The 13,556-nt window shown below is 55.2% G+C and overlaps 1 protein-coding gene across 5 annotated transcripts in view; it reads left to right on the plus strand.

The window, feature by feature from the left end:
• The first annotated feature begins 355 nt into the window (after positions 1-355).
• RFX2 (regulatory factor X2) overlaps positions 356-13,556 on the plus strand; it is an 89,866-nt gene continuing 76,665 nt past the window's right edge. For all 5 annotated transcript variants that reach the window (XM_047709054.1, XM_047709064.1, XM_047709073.1 and 2 more), the window contains exon 1: positions 356-534. The gene's annotated coding sequence lies outside the window, so the exon portion shown is untranslated. The remainder of the gene's footprint in view (positions 535-13,556) is intronic.

Consider the following 13,556-nt stretch of genomic DNA (forward strand, 5'->3'; position numbering starts at 1 on the left):
CTGAATAATCGAAGGCCCCATTAGTGTCGCCGAAGTTTAGCCTTCCGGGAGCAGCGCCACCCACCGGGAGCCGCGCGTGCTTCCCGCTAGCCAACCCTCCGAGCCCCGCGCGCCTCCCGCCAAGCCACGCCCTCCCTCCCGGCTATTGGTCAAGCCTCGCCCTCATCCTCGCCAGGGGCACCCCCCTCTGACGGACACTGCAGGCAACCAATGGAGTACCGCAGGGCCTCCTCGCGCCCGAGGGAGGCGGGCATAGGCGGGCCGTTGAGGGGTGGGACGTGGAGCCTGGTAACCGTTGCCGGTAACAACGCCCCGCCCCATCGCGGCGGGCGGGCTGGCGGGCGGACTGGCTGGCGGGCGCGCGAGGCAGGCGGGCGGGCGGCGGGAGCGGGAGGAGGAGCGGTCGCCGCCGCCACCGCCGCCGCCATAGAGACTGTAGCCGTGGAGACTGTTACTTACCAACGGGGACCAACACGCAGCCGCCGCTGCTGCCGCCGCGGGAGCCGCTGCCCGAACTCCCGGCCCGAACTCCAGGTGACCGATGCGACCGCCCGGGGCCCGGCCCGACCGGGGAGTGCGGGGGGCGGCGGGGATCCGGATCGGGGGTCGGGACGTTCACCCCAAACGTCCGGGGTGGCGCGCCCGCGGGACCCGTCTCTTCAGCCCAGTTCCGCAGGCGCGGCGGAGTTTGGGGGAGTCTGGGAACCACCCCCCGACCTTTTACCCAAACTTGGGGGCAAGTCGGAACCGTCGTCTCACTTTTCAGAAAACTTCCTGAGTTGGGGGCCCCCGAGATCCCTCTCTCACTCTTACCCTCTCAAATCCCCGACTTGGGTGTGCCCCTGGACCCCTCAAACTTTTATCTTCAAACTCCCTGAACTGGGGCTCCCGGGAACCTCTTCTTACTTTACCCCCAAATCCTTAAGTTGGGGGCGCCCAGGGACCCCTCTCTCACTTCCTCTCAACTTCTTGAAACATCTCAACTCCCTACCTTAAACTCCCGGAATTGGGGCTCCTGCAGCCCCTCTTATCTTTTACTCCCCAAATCTCTGAAATTGGGGTCCCCGGGGCCCCTCTTTCACTCCTAACCTCAGACTCCTGAATCGCGAGGGCCCGGAAGACTCGTTTTCACTTTTGCCCCCAATTTCCTGGATTTGGGGTGTCTTGGGGACCGTCTTCTCATTCTGACGCCTCCCTCCAGAATTGTGAGCTTGAGGGCTCCGGTGGAACCGGGTTCTCACTGTTTACCCAAAAGTCGATGAGCTTGTCTTGGGGAAAACGCCCCCTCCCTTACTCGCCCCAGACTCACCGAGAATCAGACTCCCCTGGGACCCGTTTCTCACCTCTTTACCAAAAATCCTCGTGGTTAGGCTCTTCGGACCCTCCTCCCCTCTCTCCCTTTGAGCCCCACATTCCAGAGTTTGGGGGATCCTGTGTCCGCCAAGGCTTGCACCCCGCTCGGGAAGCCCCTTCGCGCCGCCGCCGCTCCCCTATTTGGACTGATCTCCAAGCGATGAGAGTTTCCCCAGAAGTTGTGTGCGTGTGTGCGTGTGCGCGTGTGCGTGTGTGCGTGTGTGTGTGTGTGTGTGTGTGTGTGTGTTTTAATGTATTGACTTATTTTGTTTAAAGAGCCCAACCTGTGGCCCAAAACTGCTCGGTGACATTTTCTCCTGGGATTGTGTGAGTGCGTGTCTGTTTGTGAATTTGAACCCCACCCCTAACTCCCCCTTCCCCCCCGAAGCGCGCTGGGCACACAGAGACACACAGACACCCCACCCCTCGCCCCCCAAATACGCTATTCCTTTCCCCTCCTGAGAGAAGCCAGGGGCTCCCTCCCCACCGGTCCCTGTGGGCTGTTTTCGCGGCTGCACTAAGGAAAGTTCGGTTTCCCCGATCCTAGTGGCTATTTCAAGGGCCCCTGGGGCCGAGGTGCCCCTGCCATTCCAGCGGAGGCGGGGGTGGTTCACCGTCCTAATTTTAACCTCCTGGTTGCCCTGCAGGAATGAGGGAGGGAGTCCAGGTCGGCGTTCTCCATAGACCTCCTGCGGGCTTCTGGCTGTTTTCAGGGTGCAGCCCCCAGCACACAGGCACGCGCATAGCACAACTATTTCTTGCCCGGTGCGATTAACCGGCGGTGCAGACTTTCCTGAGTTTTTTTCCCTCCCAGCTAGCTTTATCTCGCAAATCCAAAATATCAAACCTTATGTAAGACTCTCGGTTTCAACTAAGACTCCCCCAACTAAATAATTATGCTAATAATAATGACCCAAAAAGCAACACCAAAACCTTTCTTTTTTTTCCTGCACATGTTGTCAATACGTTTTTATCCCTTGTCTTCATGCTCTGAAACATTGTGTGCTTCTTTAAAGACCCTTACCCGCCATCCTGGGAGTATCAGGGCTGGCTACCGGTTCTTTCTCCCACTCGAGTTTAAAAATGTGAACCTGCTCCAGAATAATGTTAGAGACGGCTTATCACCTACCCTTGCCAGAGAGGTGAGAGTGTGGTGAGAGCCTCCCCTCCCTCTGCCTTCCCCTTCCACCCCCTTCTCCCGGCTCCGCCCCCACCAAACCAAGAATCCAGTCTCTTTAGTCACTGATCACTGCTATCTTGGCCAGCCAGTGAGCTTGGTAAATACCAGAGGGGACCGGGTAGTTTTCAAAAAAAGATTTCCAATACATGATGGACAAGCCGACTGCTTCTGTGGTCTGTGCTATTCCGCTGGTTTAGGCTGGGAGTAAGTTCAGATACAGTTTGCTTCTGCAATAAAAGCAAAACTGAATTATTTAGCCTTTAGTACATTCCTCTTTTGTGCCAGATAAACTCCAAAGGAGCATCTGGGAGCAGGGGGACAGTTATTAAATACACTAAGCAACAGAATGAGTTCTTCGAAATTCCACTGTTCTTTGCACTCTGCGCTAAGGACATACATTACCTCTTTTTTCAAAGATTTTATTTATTTGAGAGGGAGTGCACGAGCAAGGCAGGGGCAGAGGGAGAGGGAGAAGCAGACTTTCCGCTGTTGGGCTCGATCCCAGGACCTTGAGATCATGACCTGAGCCATGGCTCCATCCCAAGACCCTGAGATCATGACCTGAGCTGAAGGTGGCTGCTTAATCGACTGAGCCCCCCCAGGCCCCCCAGGACATACACTATTTATTACCTTAATATTCAGCTTTTAGCATGTTTCTCACTGAAGCATGGCCGGGCTGGGGCCAGTCACCAGAAATGCAGATGCTGGGAAATATCTCATTCCTTTGAGCTAATTTGTACTTTCAGAGTGAAGTTAAAATTAATTCTTATTCATCAATATTTAATTAATTGAACTTTGGTTAATGTTATAGCTGAGTCAAAATTTGGAATGTACGGCTGGGATTTTTATAGACATTTGCAGTTGTTTTCCTCGTAAAATTCCAGGGCCAGTAGGAACCGTATCTTATCACTTTGACTCTTTTTAATTAACTGCAAGGTGACCACTTATTTAAATAATGTGCCCCCCTCCCCTGACACCTGCTTATTTGTAAAATGTGAACTATTTGAAAGACAAGGAAAGCCTTGCCAGACTTGGGAGCCGAAGGTGTAAGCCCCGAGGCACCCCGCAAACACATCCGCATTTCTGCTCAAGGCATTTCCGCTCAAGGCTGTATGGACATTCCACCCAGTGGGTCCGTAAGGGCCAGAACCTGGATCCAGTTCAGGTCCGATTTTATCTGTGCCAAATTGACAAAAAATTTTCCAGTTTTCAGAGCCTTTTGGAGATCGGCATTGTTATAAGGGATTGTAGACTGATGTATTTAAAAAGCCTTTGGGCTCCCTCTCTGTTATTTGAAGGATGAGTCTCTCCATCCCAGCCCAAGTTCTCTAGACACGTGCCTGGCACCGGGAGTGTCCTTCCTTTGCTGAATGAGTGAATGAATGGAGTATGCGCAGGGAATGACAAGAGGACACTGACAACCACTGACATGCTTCTTGGAGACCTCAAGAGCAGCAAGTGAATTCTTACAGGGGGTGGGGGGGCGAGGGGAGAAGGGAAGGAAGACCCAGGCTCTTCCTTGAAGAGAATCAGGGGTGCGTGGGATAAGAAGTAGGTGACAGAGGATGGGGAGAAGAGCCAGGGAGAGAGCCCGACAGGTCTGGGAATCATCTGGGCCTGGGAGGCGCGGTCTGCCTAGGAGAACGAGGAAGATCTTTCTGGTAGATGGATTTCTGACAGCCCACCTAAGCGCAAGGTGGCCAAACCAAGCTCCCCATGGGCCCCTCAATCTGCTCGTCTGCCCTGCACCCCGTTAGTGAAGACCCGCAGGCTTCTCCTGGCGGATGAGGCCAGCACTTGGGCGTCCGCCTCTTTTCTCGCAAACCATCAGCAAATGGTCCAACCGCACCCGATCAGTGGCGATCTGGAACCTGACCGTGCCTCACCACCTCCACTCTCAGTACCCGCTCCAGGCCACCAGCTCCTCCTGGCCGGATGGATGGATGGATGGATGGATGGCCCCGGCCTGTTTGTTAGTCAGGTGGGGGTGGAGGAGGGGGTCATATTACCTTCCTTGTGTTTCCCTCAGCTCAGAACCCTTCCATGGCTCCCGTCTCACAGTCTTACCGTCTCACCGAGCAAAGGCCAAAGTCTCTTCCCACCCCGGACCTCTCCACCCCAGTCCTCTGTGGCCTCATCCCTGACACTGAACTTGCTCCTTGCTCAGCTTCAACCCCGCAGGCCTCTTGGGAGTTCCTCAAGCTTTCTGCCTAGAAAGCTCTTCACCCAAGTAAAGGTGGGGGGGGGGGGTTTGCTGCTCCCACCCTGTCTTCAGGCCTTTTCTCCAGTGTCACCTCCCCAGGCCACCCACTCAAAAGCGACACCCACTTAGCCTCCTCCCCCGCTGTCTTTTTCCTTAGCCTTTATCACTCACGAGCGGGATGTAATGACATAACGCACATTTATTTTTATTATCGCCATCTGGCCCCCATTAAAAGGGCAGCCCCTTAAGGGGAGGAAGCTGTGCACGATTTATTAACTTCTCTTTCCTCCGGGCAGAGCACGATTCTGACGCCGAGTAGGTTCTCAGTCAGTATTGGTTAAATGAATAAATAAACGGTTTCCTTCCCACCTGTGGGGGAGGCTCACCTAGAAATGGACAGTCGCTCCTTACCTTCCATATGTCGCTGCCCCTGCATCTCGGAACAGCCTGGATAGGACCAAGAAGGGCTCGAGTGCAGTGTCTCTGCTGCTTAGCCCCGGGGGCTGGGGTGCCGGGCGCTCCAGGAAACGCAAGGCTTTGGTGAACGAGGTAATCACACCAGCAGGGCTGCTGGATGAGAAGTACTGTCTGTCATCCGGTATCACCGGGCCTGGTCGCAAGTCAGTGGTCCGCAAAGACTGGCCGTTTGCTCTTTTCTCACCGTTGTTACTATTCCGGAGCAAACGAGCTGCCGCGGCCTGGGGATGGTGTTCTCAGGTTTTCTGACCCACGCGAGTGCCCACGGGGCATTAGGAAACTGTGTTTTGCCTGATGGAGCTGATGAGCCTCCCCTTTCATTCCTGGGGGCAGGGAAGGGGGTTCAGTGTCCTTCTGTGAGTGTAGAAGTTCCCTGGGACAAAGATATCGTTCCGCAAGCATTAGCGCTCAGCAGAACCACCACCAACAAAGGCCAGTGGCTGGGAGTCCCCTGGGCTTGATTGTGGCCAAGGCCCCTTGGCACCCTGTCCCCCCACGTCACCCCCTTGGGGGGGGCCCTGGCAAGTGGCCAACTCTGCCAGCAGAACTGACACCCGAGGACACCTAGAAACTGGTCTCCCTTCTCTGTTATCGCTGGCTCGTGGGTGCATCCTGGTCGGAGCCTGGAAACCCGCCACTCAGAGGTGAGACCCAGCCCACTGTTCGTGCCAGGACTCGAGTCAGGCCCTCAGGAGCCGCCCGGCTCCTGGCTGAGCTCCCCTTCGTGCTCCCCAAAACACATTCCTGCCTTATGATTCGAGAACCCTGCTGTGCGCCTTGGCGGCTCCTGTTTCTTATTTTCAATTTTCTTGATTCCCTTGACTTTACGAGAAATAGAGCTGACTCCCCAAACCTGTAGGTGGTACATTACAGCAAGGGGTTATCAGACACTGTGAGTCAGACCACACCTGCCATAGTCCGTGTTTGAAAAAATGGGGAAAAATTCATACAGCCGTTAAAAATGCATCGTACTTCATGGAAGCCCTGGTACAGTGGTTCTCACTTCCGGTGTCCGGCAGCCCAGGCATGCTATGGGCAGTAAGCCTGTAAGACCGAGGCCTCTGCAGTTACTTTGAGCGTGTGCATAGTTTGAGCGTGTGCATGTGTGTGTAAGAACTAGGCCACTGGGCCCAGGGTTGCTATTCTGGAGGTGACAGTTGAGTTGAGACTGAAATGAGGAGGAGGAACAGCCGTGTGGAGGTCAGAGGGAAGAGCCTTCCAGGCCTGGGGTGGGGGTCAGGTGCAAAGGCCCTGTGGCTGGAGGACACAGCGGGACCCTGTCACGGCAGACAAAGGCAGCCATGAGGTTGATGCCTGGTGAGCAAAAGGAAGAAGGCAGAGGTCCCCAAAGGCCATGGGGGAAGAGTCTGGATGTTATTCTGAGTACAAATTAGATGGTCTAAGTCCAGGGCTGCCAGGCGGTGGCCAGCTGTTTACTAGAAGAGCTGCTTTCTGGACCTCTGACATCTGTTCGTTCATTCATTCTTCAGAGTCAGGCACCAGCCTCAGAAGCTACAAAGGCCAAGAGCAACTAGAAGAGGAAGGCGGTCTCAGAAGTGGTGGTGCTGGACTTCGCCGTGGGGCAGGCCGTTGGGTGGGGACAGTGGGTGGGGATAGTGGGGCGATTGGGCCGGGTTCAGGGTACAAGGGAGATGAGGGGGGAGAGAAGAGTAGTTGTCAGGAAACTATGGCCTCCAGGTCCATTCCAGCCTGCAGCTGGTGCCCGTGGGTAAAGCTTTCTTGGGACTCAGCCCCGACTGTTCATTTACACACCACCTCTGGCTGCTTCTGCAAGGGAACTGCAGAGTATTTGTGACAGAAGCACAAGGTGACCAGCGAAACCCAAAGTATTTACTGTCTGGGCCTTTATAGGAAAAGTGTGCTGAGCCCAGGCTGGACGAGTGGGGATTGTCTCTGGCACTGGGCCGAGACAGTGGCGACGTGGCTTTGTGATTGGGTACGGTTTTGGAGGGTGCACCCAGAGGCTTAGAGTCTGGAATCTGGAGTCATAGTCCAGGTGACGGGCGACAGGGGCCTGCCTGACAGCACAGGCCAGGGGGCACTGGGGAAGACAGCAGCCAGGTTCTCAGGGGCTCAGGGACTTAGCGACTCACGGGCCAAGGGTCCGGGAGGGTGATTCCCAGGCGCCCAGCGTTGGGGATCCAGCACAGTGTGTCACTGTGATGAGTCAGGGACCACGGGAGAAGCTGGTGTCCGACAGGGAAAGTAATGAGTTCCCGCGAGGACTTGGCCGGCTTGAGGCGTCTCAAGGGGACATCCGGGTGGGGACAGCTTTCCAGTAGGCAGCTGGGTTGCAGGGTCTGGAGCTGCCTAAGCCGGTGTGGGCTTGGGGTTAGCTCCTAGGAGCCGTCAGAATACAGGTGGTCCTCTCAGCCATCCAAGGAGCAGGTGCACAGTGAGAACAGAAGCAGGAACCAACGAAGATTCAGCAGAGGAAAGTGTTTTTTTTTTTTTAATTGTGGCAAAATACACGGGAGGGCCAATTTGCCGTTTTACCCATAGTCAGGTATGCAGTTTGGTGGTACTGAGTGCATTCGCGACGGCCTGTGGTCACTCGTTCCAAAATGTCTTCGTCACCCAGCTAGAAGCTCAGGTCCCAGGAGCAGAAACTCCCAGTTCCGTCGCCACCCTCCCTGGTAATCTTTAATCTACTTTCCCGTCCCGCTGAATTTACCTTTTCTAAATGTTTCTAGAACGTTTCTAGAACGTGTGCAATCATAGAACGTGTGTCCTTTGGTGTCTGGCTTTTCTTGCTGCGCACAAAGGCCTCCAGGTTCACCCACCTTGCCGCGTGTGCCAGAATGGCTTTCCTCTTTGTGGCTGAATGAAAGCCCAGGGTGTGGATGGGCCACACCGTGTCCGCCCACTCATCCGCTAGTGGACACGTGGGTTGTTGCCACCATTTGGCTACTATGACAAATGCCGGACGGAGGAGATCTTGAAGGGATTTTGAGGCGGAAAGGGGAGCAAGGCAAGGACCAAGCCCCGGGGAGAGAGAGGTCTGTAGAGACCAGGAGGATTAGACAAGGCCTGCCCGTGGGAAGAAAGGAGAGGGCCAGACCCCAGCCACAGACAGAAGGCCCGGCTCACGAGCGCCTGTCTCCACCACACACTGTTGAAATTGTACTAGTGATAGAGAGTCCGCTGCTAGAGTTGCAGTCACACCTAATTATGTTTTTATTTTTACAATGCAAGCTGTTTATCTTCTAGAAACAGTGCCGTGTCTCTAGGCTACGTTTCTGTCTGAAAGGTGACCCGTGGAGGAAGGCCTGGGAAGCAGCAGCCCCTGACATTACCAGCCCCCAGATAGGTGCTCCTGCTCCTGCCTAGCCGGTGAGAACCCAAGGGAAGGGCCAGGCAGTGCTCCCCACCACCCCCATCCTCAGAACATGGGCGGATGTAGCCTGTTTCCAGGACAAAATAGATTTAGAACCCCAGACCCACGGAAGATCGCCTCAAGTATGTGCTTCTGATTTTTATTTATTTATTTATTTATTTTAAAGATTTTATTTATTCATTTGACAGACAGAGATCACAAGGAGGCAGAGAGGCAGGCAGAGAGAGAGAGAGAGGGAAGCAGGCTCCCTGCTGAGCAGAGAGCCCGATGCGGGACTCGATCCCAGAACCCCGGGATCATGAGCTGAGCCGAAGGCAGAGGCTTAACCCACTGAGCCACCCAGGCGCCCATGCTTCTGATTTTTAAAAGAATTTTTCATTTTCTAGAAGAATTCACCTTCGTGGGGACTTCTGTGTGTGAGTTGCTCTCCGGGAGTCTCTGTCCTATGTGAGCCGCTGCCCCACGCCCTCGCCCCCAGCAGGCTTCTGAGGAGCTCGTGCCCGGTCGAGTACTTGGTGTGTCGTGTAGCCTCATGGGCCAAGTGCGGACGGTAGAAGATGCCGCAGAAATCGGAAATGGTCGGCGGCCAGTGGCCCCGGCGCTGTGGCAGAAGCACGAACGGGAGCTCTTTCAGCAGCTTCACCGTTGTGCGAATCATGGCCTGGTTTTCCCAGCAGCTCTTGAACTGGCCCACAGGAGGACATAGAAAGTATTTCTGGAAGCCCCGTGTGACTAGGCTGCTTGCTCATCCCACTTCGTACCTGGGCATGCATCTTTTGGCCGGACAGTGCCCTCTGGGGACACTGCGGGGTGGCGGGGGGGGCCAGAAGCAAAGGTTCCTGGATTGGGGGTGATTTAATGTCACAGACTGCAGGGTGGGGGCGGGGGTCAGAGGTGCCGCAAGGCAGCGACAGGGCAGCGACATGGTGTCCCCACTTCCCCCCTGGGGTGGTGGGCTCCCACCTTCCTCCCACCTGGGTGGTCTGTCCAAGCCTGGTGTCTGTCCTCATTCTAGCCACAGGGGTGACCGGAGTCTTCGTCCCTCCCCATGCTGTGGGCAGGACCCCCGGCCACTCCCAGCTCTGGTAGCAGTACTTAATGCTTGGGTGCCAAAGAGCAAGGAGCGTGCCCTGCCGACCCCCTGTCCGTGCACAGAGCCCGGCTGCCTGGCCTCCGATGATGCTTCCTGCCCGGTCTCTCCTCCCACCCACCTTCTGGGCTGTGGCGGAGGGTCACACGGGCACATCCTGCTCCCAGAGGCCAAACCCCAGGCCTTTGCTGTAACCTTAGCATGGTGCTCAGCTCAGCGTTCAAGGCCGTTTCAGGCCTCAGATCCTTTTCCTTGTCAGTCAGTCCTCCAGATGGACTCACCACGCCTTACACGGGTCTCCCACTTTTGTCTGCCCTCTCTCTGAACTGTCATGTCTACTCAGCAAAATCTTTTCTCTCAGGACCCTTGTCTGGGGCTCTCTTCCCAGGGAAGCCTGAGACCCGACGTAGCGAGCCGGGCAGACAAATGTTAGGACTAGGGCCGCGTTTCTCCAGCGCCTTCAGGATGCTGACCTTCCACTGGCCTCCGTCGGCCAGGGGCGCCCACCCCTTCCCCCCAGGTTGTGACAGCAGCTGTGTCTTCAGGCATGTCCGAATGTCCCCTGTGGGGGGAGAGTTAACCCTAGTTGGGGACCCTAGGATTCTTCAGTCAGAAGGGGTGTGACTGCCGCGTTGCTGCCGCCCGAGGCTTCTTGTATATGTGGTAGTGATTCATGGAATGTTCTTGGTCGTAAGTTCCTGGAGGACAGGGGCAGCGGGGCCTGCCACACTTTCCACGGGGCTTCGTGTTTGTCTCAGACACCGGAGCCCAGAGCGTTCTTCTGAGAGTGAGGCGCCTTTGGTTTTAGCAAAAATCAGACATCGTGAAACCCTTGCCTGAGCTCCAGTAGCCCTAAAAATGCCATGTTTTTGATTCAGTTGAGATTAACATTCCAGTCCTTTCGACATGTAGTGTTCCTTTACCAAATCCTCAAAGAAATCTTCATCGAAGGCCCTTACCATTCATTGACTCCCCTTTTTGCTCTGCTAAAATCGCAAGTCACATTCTTTTCCAGAAAGTGCAGGGAACTTAGCTGGTGGGGGGGGCGGTGATGGAGCCTTAGAACCCAACCACAGCTGGGTTCTCCGAAGGAGCCGTGTATACAGTGGAGAATAATAAATGTCTCATTCTGTGTCTAAGCCAATTGCAGCTTCTCAATTCGTGCTTGTTCTGCTTTGGAACTTTTCAAAGATTTCACTTGGTCAGCAAGTTGATGTGAAACAAATCGCGGTCATCAACAGGTGGCCCTCGCATTTGGGGCAGGTTTGAAAGGCTGCCCTGCTGGGCTGGAGGAAGTAGTTACTGAGGACCCCTCAAGGTTGTGGGTAAATATTTCTAACGCTGGCTCGCTCCCTGAAAGATCCATTTTCCCAGCGCTGTTCCCCAGCTCGGGAGCTGTTCCCATTGGCAGGTGCTGGTTCGAGGTCATGGGCCCCAGTGGTGACGGTGGATGTGTGTGGGGTGAGTGTGGACGGAAGCTCATCTGATTAAAGGCACTCCCCCTCCCGTGGCCCCTCTTTCTTTTTATCTTTGAAAGCGCGAATAAGAGCCAAGTACCCACCCAGGCTGGGGCGAGCTCCCCCTTCTGAACTTTCTGCCACGGAGCTCCAGATTCTAGTTAGACCGTCACGTTTCTCTCTGAGAAGAGAAGTAACTGTTAACGCTGGTCAAAGTAGAAACCAGTTAACAGGCTGGGATGCCCTTCACAGAGAGCAAGGCCCCCCTTGTCGTTTGCCGGTAGAGACCCTCAGATAACTGTACATTCACTTGTCCGTTTCCGAAGCTCTTAGCTAAAATGACACATCCATCCTTCAGCGTGCCATAGACCTTCTCTGAGACCTTCCAGTGCCATAGGGATTGTCGTCCAAGGGAGCTAGAGACATCTGGATGCAGGAACATATTTTCAAGCAGCCGTGGTTCGTGTTCCCCCGTGAAACCTGCTTCCCTGGATCCCAGGCGTTTCCAGCGGAGACTGCCTTCTGCAGTGGGGGGGGGGGGGGTGAGGGGAGGGGTGAGGGGAAGCCGCCTGGCAGCCCAGCACTTCTGACAAATCCTTGTGCTTAGACCCGGGAAGGAGGGTTTTTCAAGAAAGGCAGAGAGTGGCCTGAAGATGGGGCAGGGAAGAAAAAGCAGCCAGCCCTTAGCAGTCATAACCTTTAGGTCCCAAGGTTGTGTTTTAAAAAATAAGGGGTTGCCATGGCCTCCTATCCTGAGCACCTACCATACGCTTGGTGTTTTACACACATTCCTTCTAACCCTGGCACGGCCCCAGCAGGGTCAGTCGGATCAGCAGGCCCGGACGGGGGCGGGGGGGAATGCCTCCTGTGTTTCCCGGCCCCTTGGGTGGGGAGCAGAGGAGTCCTTCCTCCTGCGGGACCCAGCTCCGCTTGCTTTTCGGCCGCAGTGTCGCGCTCGGTCAGCGCTCGCCTTCTCTTCCCTGTAGCTTTAGAGCAGGTGGGCCCATGGCCGGTGAGGACAGCAGCGCTGCGAGAGAAGGGGAGATGATTATCCTGCTACCATCATCTCAGTAGTCAGCTTTGAAGGCGGGGGTCCCCCTGCCTTCTCCCCTTCCCCCCCCATCCCTCCACTGCCTGCGTGTCCCCTTCGGAGCCCGTCCTTCCCATTCCTGCTCGTGCCGTTCTAGTTCAGAGACTCTTGCTGAACTTCCGACCGCTGCCCTCGGGAGGACGTGCGCCGGCCCTCCGGTCCGCCTTCTTCCGACCCTTTGATGCTCCCACTGCCCTCAACAGTGGCCTAAAGTGGCTGCTGGTGGGGTGGGGGGGGGGAGTTGCACAATGCATGACGTCTTTGTGTGACACTATGAAATATCAGTGCATTGAATGACATGCACCCGCAGGGTGTTTTTTTTTTTTTTAAAGATTTTATTTATTTATTTGACAGACAGAGATCACAAGTAGGCAGAGAGGCAGGCAGAGAGAGGGGGGGAAGCAGGCTCCTTGCTGAGCAGAGCCCGATGCGGGGCTCGATCCCAGGACCCTGGGATCATGACCTGAGCCGAAGGCAGAGGCTTTAACCCACTGAGCCACCCAGGCGCCCCCACCCGCAGGGTTTTTAGAAAATAAAACATGATTAAATTACGAAATAGGATAGTGGAGTGCAGTAGCCACTGATCGCACACGCCTTTTAAAACCTCTGCCGTCTAATCTGATGCAAGAGGCTGGCCCAGGGTTTCCCAGCGATGGGGGCTTGTAGAGTGCGTTGCGTTGTGTTGTGTACTGCTGGTCGCTAGCAGAGAAGAGGAAACCTGTACCAAGGGCTTAAGAAATATTTGTAGGGTAAATCGGCTTTAATTGGAGAAATATATCCATGACGTGTCTTTCTGCAAATCAGCAAAAGTGCCGTTACTTCATTTGAGCAGAGAGAGCCCACAGAATCTTTTAGTATTCCAAGCGAAGTGGGGCAGAGGGGGTTTCTGCAAACGTTCTGTAGCAAGGACCGGAGAGTAAATATTTTAGGTTTGGGGGCTAACCGGGTCTCTATCTACAACCACTCACTCTGCCCTCCACGACATATAAATGAGTGGGTGTGGCCGCATGCCAATCAAACTTCATTTGCGGGCACTGAAATGTGAATTTCATATCATTTTCGTATATCACAAAATATTGTGACTCTGATTTTCTTTTAATAGCCATTGACGAATATAAAGACCATCCTTAGCTTCCGGGCCATGCAAAACAAGGCGCTGGACTGGGCGGGGCTTGGCTGGGCTCGGGCCCTGGTCTGCTGACCTCTGCCCCGTGGGACGGAGTCCAGGAGCTCCACCCGACATTCCCAGCCTTTCTCCGGATGGCCCAGCCTGTTTTCCCCAAGAACCCCCGCCTGTGCCCTCTGCTCCAACCCGCTCAGTGTCTTTGCCCTTCTCCCGTCCAGGCCA

The sequence above is a fragment of the Lutra lutra genome, chromosome 1 (assembly GCF_902655055.1).
Source record: "Lutra lutra chromosome 1, mLutLut1.2, whole genome shotgun sequence".
Classification (NCBI taxonomy): Eukaryota; Metazoa; Chordata; class Mammalia; order Carnivora; family Mustelidae; genus Lutra; species Lutra lutra.